The sequence below is a fragment of the Apium graveolens genome, chromosome 10 (genome assembly GCF_009905375.1).
Source record: "Apium graveolens cultivar Ventura chromosome 10, ASM990537v1, whole genome shotgun sequence".
Classification (NCBI taxonomy): Eukaryota; Viridiplantae; Streptophyta; class Magnoliopsida; order Apiales; family Apiaceae; genus Apium; species Apium graveolens.
Window position 1 is genome coordinate 113,551,386 of NC_133656.1, and position 7,812 is coordinate 113,559,197.

Here is a 7,812-nt window from a genome sequence, read left to right on the forward strand (position 1 = left end):
CACCCTTCACAGAAGAAATAACGAATTCCCATATCTCAAGGAAATTTAAGATGCCCACTATCAAAGCCTATGATGGCACCGGAGACCCCGCTAACCATGTCAGGATATTCTCTAATGCACTGCTGCTGCAACCCGTGAATGACGCTATTAAGTGTCGGGCCTTCCCTCAAACCCTGTCGGGTATGGCTCAAAGATGGTACAGTCGCTTACCCTCAAACTCTATTGGATCGTTCAGAGAGTTAAGTCAGGCTTTTATTAAGCAATTCATCAGCGGGAGAGTCCATGAGAAAAGTTCAGCATCTCTTATGAGTATTGTGTAGGGAGCTAAGGAATCCTTGAGAGATTACCTGAATCGTTTCACAAAAGAGGCTTTAAAAGTCCCGGACCTTGATGATAAGGTAGCCATGATAGCACTACAACAAGGAACTAGGGACGAATTTTTTAAGATGTCCTTGGCCAAACGTCCCCCTGAAAGCATATTGCAGCTCCAAGAGAGGGCAGGGAAGTATATCAAGGTTGAAGAAAGTATGAGGAAGACCGTAATAAGTAATGAGCCCACTGGAGGCAAGAAGCGGAAAACTGATCTAGAATATATTGCAAAGGACAAATATCCTAGAACCGAACAAAACCCTGATTCAACCCCCAAGAAGGGAGGACCCGGGCAAAAGTTCACTGAATACGCTAAGCTGAATGCTCCTAGAAGTCAAATTTTGATGGAGATTGAGAAGGATAGAGATTTTCGCTGGCCTAAGCCCTTGAAGGCTGATCCCGCCAAGTTAGATAAGAGCAAGTATTGCAGGTTTCACAAGGATGTTGGCCATGACACCGATGAGTGTAGGCAATTGAAAGATGAAATTGAGTTTTTGATTCGAAAAGGAAGATTGAACAAGTATACTGGAGATGGAGGGGACAGAAATAATAGTGGAAGGAAGAATTTTGAAGATCGTAGGAGGGACCAAGACGATCAGGGGCGGAATCCCCAACCTAGAGGGCCGGTTATAAATGCACTTTTTGGAGGACCACGACGCCCTCGAGGACCTGTGATAAACACGATCTTTGGAGGTCCGACTGCTGCTGGATTGTCCAAAAATTCAAGAAAGGCATATACTAGAGAGGTTATGCATATTGTTGGAGAAGCCCCGAAGAGGGCCAGGACAGAAGTAACATTGGCTTTTGATGATTCTGACCTAGAGGGCGTAAAGTTTCCTCATGATGACCCGTTGGTCATAACACCAATAATAGGAAATAGCCCGGTTAAGAGGGTTCTTGTGGATAATGGCGCTTCTGTGGATATATTGCTCCACGACGCCTTTCTAAGGATGGGGTATAACGATTCCCAGTTGACACCAACCGACATGCTGATATATGGATTTGCTAGAGTAGAATGTCATGTGGAAGGAATAATCAAACTGCCAACCACCATAGGTACGGAACCAAGACAAGCAACGCAGATGTTGGATTTTGTGGTAGTAAAGGCTAGTTCAACTTATAATGCTATCATGGGGAGAACAGGGATACATGCCTTTAAGGCAGTCCCCTCTTCCTACCATTCAGTTATGAAGTTTCCCACCCGAAACGGGATTGGAGAAGAGAAAGGAGATCAAAAAATGGCTAGAAGCTGTTATGTGGCCTCTTTTAGGGCAGATGGAGTCGGGGGGCAGGTTCTTCCTATTGAAGATATGAATGTCCGAGAAAATGACGAGAAGAGAGGAAAGCCAGCAGAAGACTTGATTTCAGTTCCTTTAGACCCCAAGAATCCTGAGAGGATGACTTTCATTGGAGCCACACTAGAGGAGCCCCTTAGAGGGAAGTTGGTGAAATTTTTGCAAGAAAATAGTGATGTATTTCCATGGTCAGCAGCTGATATGCCAGGCATAGACCCGGAGTTGATTACTCACAAGCTAAACGTGGATCCAAGCCGGAAGACAGTGAAACAAAAGAAAAGAAATTTTGCCCCGGAAAGACAAGAGGCTATAAAACAGGAAGTAGAGAAGCTCCTAGAGGCTGGTTTCATTGAGGAGATTCAATTTCCGGAGTGGTTAGCAAACCCTGTAATGGTGAAGAAGGCTAATGGAAAGTGGAGGATGTGTATAGACTTCACTGATCTGAATGATGCATGCCCTAAAGACTGTTTTCCATTGCCAAGGATTGATACTTTGATTGATGCCACTGCTGGGCATGAGATGCTAAGTTTCATGGATGGATTTAGCGGATATAATCAGATTAAGATGCACAAGGATGACATTCCAAAGGTATCATTTATCACTGACTTTGGTGTTTATTGTTATCTTGTTATGGCGTTTGGTCTTAAGAATGCGGGAGCCACCTAACAAAGGTTGGTAAATAAAATTTTTAAGGATCTTATTGGTAAGACTATGGAAGTCTATGTTGATGACATGTTAGTCAAGAGTCTAGTAAAGACTGATCATATAACCCATTTGAGGGAAGCTTTTGAGATCCTGAGGTACCACAAGATGATGTTGAATCCTACGAAGTGCGCTTTCGGAGTAGGATCTGGAAAATTCTTGGGATTAATGGTCTCAAAGAGAGGAATTGAGGCTAACCTCGATAAAATAAAGGCCATCCTGGACATGGAACCACCAAAAACTGTCAAGGATGTTCAGAAGCTCACAGGAAGGGTCGCGGCGCTAGGACGATTCATCTCCAAGTCAGGAGACAGTGCTTGTCATTCTTCAAGTCACTAAAGAATATCAAGGACTTTGTATGGAATGAGGAAAGCCAGAAGGCATTCAAAGAGTTAAAGAAGTATATGACTCAGGCCCCGTTGTTGGCCAAACCATCTTGGAATGAAGTTTTATTCTTATACTTGGCCGTTTCAGAGAGCGCCTTGAGCGCGGTGTTGGTTAAGGAGTAGCTAAAAGTCCAGAAACCCGTATATTATGTCAGCAAAATTCTGCATGGTGCTGAATTGAATTATTCAACTATTGAGAAATTTACTCTAGTCTTGGTAATGGCTTCGAGAAAACTGCATCCTTACTTTCAGGCTCATCAGATTGAGGTGCTAACGAATCAGCCACTGAGAAATATCATTCACAGTCCCAAGGCAAGTGGGAGATTGATTAAGTGGGCAATAGAGTTGGGAGAGTTCGATCTCAAGTATAAGCCACGTACGGCCATAAAAGCCCAGGCACTAGCCGACTTCGTGGTGGAATGTACCATACCCAACCAAGAAGTCGGGGGGCAGGAAGATACCATACCTCAAGACAAGGGAGTCGATAATGGGGACAGAGAAAAGGATGATAAGGAGAAAGAATATTGGGTTCTCTATTTTGATGGAGCATCAAAAACAAATTCCAGTGGAGCAGGGTTGGTTTTGCAAAGCCCTTATGGGTTCTTAATTGAGTATACTATGAAACTAGACTTCCCAACCACAAACAATGAGGCAGAGTATGAAGCCCTGATTGCTGGCCTTGGTCTAGCTGGGACACTTAGAGTCAAAAACTTAAAGGTCCAGGGAGACTCGAAGCTGATCATATCCCAGGTAAAGGGAGAATTTGAGGCAAGGGATGATACGATGGCTAAGTATGTCCGCCTAGTAAGGGTTGTGATGACCCAATTTAATGAATGTCATGTTGAGCACATTCCAAGGGAAGAAAATGCTAAGGCAGATGTGTTATCAAAGTTTGCTTCATCCGAGATAGAAGAAAGTTCAGGAAGTGTGTACTTCCATGTTTTGAAGACACAAAGTATAGATGTTAAGCTTGTGGCTCCTATAGGCCTCGGGACGTCATGGATTGATCCTATCAAGGCTCACATTCAAAACGGTTTGTTGCCAAGTGATGCAACTGAAGCACGGAAGTTAACTGTTTGAGCACTAAGGTACTCTTTGATAGATGGGATTCTTTACAAAAGATCTTTCGTGGTTCCCTACTTGAGGTGTCTCAGGCCCGATGAGGCACGCTTGGCTCTTGAAGAAGTGCATGAAGGTATTTGTGGACAACACTTGGGGGGCAGGGCCCTGGCTCATAAGATAACTCGTCTAGGCTTTTATTGGCCGGAAATGATGGCTGATGCCAAAGAATATGTGAAAAAGTGCGACCGATGTCAGAAGCATGCACCTGTTGTTAGACAACCTCCCGAGATGCTGACATCTATCAACTCGCCTATTCCCTTTGCTATGTGGGGAATGGATATTCTAGGGCCTTTCCCTATGGCCACGGCACAAAGGAAGTTCCTGATTGTAGCCATTGATTATTTCACTAAGTGGATTGAAGCCAAACCCTTGGCCAAAATCACAACTAAACAAGTTGCACAATTCCTGTGGGAAAACATTATGTGCCGATATGGAATTCCCCGTGTCCTAGTCACCGATAATGGAACGCAGTTTAACAATGAGGAATTCAAGAAGTATTGTGAATAAAATGAAATTGAGTTATGGTTCACCTCCGTGGCTCACCCACAAGCCAATGGGCAAGCAAAAGTAGCAAATCGAATAATCCTGGATGGACTAAAGAAGAGGATCGAGAAGTCAAGAAATAATTGGGTGGATGAGATACTTCCCATATTGTGGGCCTATAGGACTACTTGTAGAGTCACGACAGGAGCAACTCCCTTCATGTTGGCGTATGGGGCAGAAGCAGTAGTTCCAGTGGAGATATCACATTCCTCTCCAAGGATTCAGGCTTTCAATGCCGAGGAAAATGAGGAAGGACAAAGGTTGGCCTTAGACTTAATCGATGAAGTGCGAGATGAAGCACATGCAAAGATAGTAGAGTATCAGAAAAAAGCTTCATTCTACTACAACTTAAGGGTTAAAGAAAGGTTCTTTAAACAAGGTGACCTAGTCTTGAGGAAGATAGAAGCTTCTGGGGTAGGACAGAAAGGGAAACTTGCCCCAAATTGGGAAGGGCCGTACAAAGTCAAGAGCGTTCAGGGTAAAGGAACCTACAAGCTGGAGACTACGGATGGTTTTGAAGTCCCGAGAACCTGGCACGCACAAAACCTGAAGGTTTACTACGTGTAAGATAGTCGAAGTACGATTCTCACTTGTCATTGTGACAAGTAGGTTTAAAAGCACCTTGAAGCTTTGTTTGCATAGGATTTTTATTTTCCAAGCTATTATAGATCAGGATCGAACCCATATTATGTAAGGTTTTGGAAAACCAGACTTGAAATTGAAGAGTTCGAAATTATTTCAACCTATGGATGTTTGAGTTGTGATAATACTTGTGTGGCCCATTAAGCCAAGTTTGAATATTAAAGTATCGGAAAAATAAAGGAGAGAATGCAAATAAGGAAAGTAGCATATAAAATAGCCCCGGAGGGTAATAAGTTTTAATACAAACAAAAGTCCAGACATAAGTTAAGGATAAAATTACAGAATAGAAAAACTACTCCTCCATGCGGGAGCCTTCATTCTCTTGCTCCTTATAAGCGCCTTCAGCATCCTTCGCAGGAGAAGCGGGAGGAGAAGCAGTGTTAGGATCCAAGATGCGATCATCTGGCTGAGGGGAGTTGAAGAGGGCGTCTATGATGTCCTCCGACTCAGCCTGCTCGGGACTTATAAAGTCCTTAGGGTCGACTAAGCCCGGGTGCTTCTCAGAAACCGCCTTTACGGCCGCATCCCATCCCTGAGTAAACTGTAGGGAATAAAGACCCTCATCATGAATCTCTATGAGATTCTTAAACTTGTCAGAATCCATGTAGTCATCAATGAGCTTATCCTTATCGCTCCTAAGTTTCACCAGCTCGGAATGAGCCTTAGCCAGCTCCTCTTTCTTCGTGTCCAGCTTCTTCTCCAGGACCTTGGCTCTCTCTTCCCATTTCTTCATCTCCTTCTCAAACCCATCTGAGTTACCCTTCCAGGACCTAGCCTGGTGGAGGGCCGCCTGGAAGTAGGTATTACTCTGCAAAGAAATATGTATGAGTTAGCACAAGTTCGTTGAAATACGAGAAAGTTGGGATTCAAAGAAAAAGAGAAGAAAGAAAGTTACCGCAGCTTGGGCTTGAGAACCCAGAAGCTCAATAGTCTCGATATCACTCCCCGTAACAATGTCAGTAAAGTCATGGGGAGTGATGGAATGGTACGACCAATCCTTAGCATGTTTGGTGGATCCAACCACCGTATCGCTCCTCCTGAAGCCCCAGTTAGGCCTGAAGGAATGTGCCTTAAGTGGAGGATCCACATCGTCCCCCAACTCGACCACCGGGACGTGGGGCTTAAGAAAAGAAGGACCGTCAGGTTTGCTCCTGGGGTCCTTGTTTAGCTTGGCCCTCTTCTGGCGGCCTGACTCCCCTTCCTTGGGCCTGTTGACATTATTGATGGCCTCGCAAGCTGAAAAAGAAAGATAGAAAGAATATTAAATTGCAGGAGAGATAAAACGTTACAATTAAAGGGAAGGAAAAATGGTTATCCAGTTATAAATTTACCCTTATCACTGGCCTGAGAGAGACCAGCTTTCTTCAGAGAAAACTCCTCTAAGAGGGTCCAGGTGTCTGTTTTCCCATCATCTGAAATTAAGGCTTGGTAGGCCACCTCCTCCTCATCAGATAATCTGATGCTACCTGGACTCCCATCTGACACTTTGCAAAAGGGCCTACGAAAGAGTGTGGCCCAATCACCCCCAGCCCAGGTCAACCTCACAAACTCGTCCCTCCATTTGGGGTTATTCTCAACTATGGAATTACTATCGAAGATATGAGGGATTTTGGGCCGTTGACGAATTAAAACCCAACCTGGTTGACTCATGGCGCTATTATAGAATTGGAAAACCTTCCTAAAGACAGCTACGAAAAGAGGAAAATTATTTCTAAGATAAAGGACCATAAAACAGATAATGTTCCTCCAAGCGTTAGGAGGGAGTTGACAAGGGTTAATTTGTACATCTGCAAGTAAGCGAGGAATAAATTCATGGAATGGGAACCTGAGACCCGCGGTCAGGGCTCCTCGATAGATAAACAAAGTATCCCCCTCCCAATTACAAGTCCTATCCCCAGGGGCGGCTGGAGTGATCCTAAGGTGGGGTGGAAGTCTGTACAGGGTGTTCATAGACTCTATCCTACCATCTAACTCATGAAAGGTGTTACCATGATTATACGAATCTAACTCAGATAGAGAGGGATATTCATCACCTCTCGAGTTAATCATATCAAGTAGGGAATTATATGGAGATTGAATTTGAATGTTTGTACCTATCTTAGAGACATTCATCTTCTGCAAACGAGCCAAGTCACGATCCGCCATTGATATGCTTCGGTTGAAGGCTTGAAACCCAGAAAAACCTGAGAAAGGTGGAGCTGCGGTGGCTGAGGTCGCCGAAAATCGCCTTCTCAAAGGGAGAACTCTAGAGAGATTTGTGAGAGAAAATGAGAAATGTGAAGTGAAGTGAGGATTCTCACTTCACACTACACTTATATAGGCGAAAAGCTCGGAATACGAGGCGTTTCTAGGCCCATTTAGCCAGGCCCAACCTAAAAGCCCATCTACTAGAAATATCAGGAATAATCTAGAAGCTCCTGTGGAAAATGAAGGGTCGAAAATCGACCAGAATTTTAAAATGGTTCGATCAGAGTCCTAATCGACAAAGAAGAAAATCATAATCGATACTTCAATCGATCAAGAGGGAAGAAACCTATTAAGTTCGATCAGAGTCCTGATCGAAGCCAAACAGTATCCTGATCGATACCTCATTCGAACAGGAGGAAAGAAATCCCCTAAGTTCGATCAGAGTCCTGATCGACCCCAAAAAGGATCATGATCGATATCTCATTCGAGCAAGAAGGAAGAAAACCACTAAGATCAATCAGAGTCCTGATCGACACAGAAGAGGATCCAAATCGATATTTCATTCG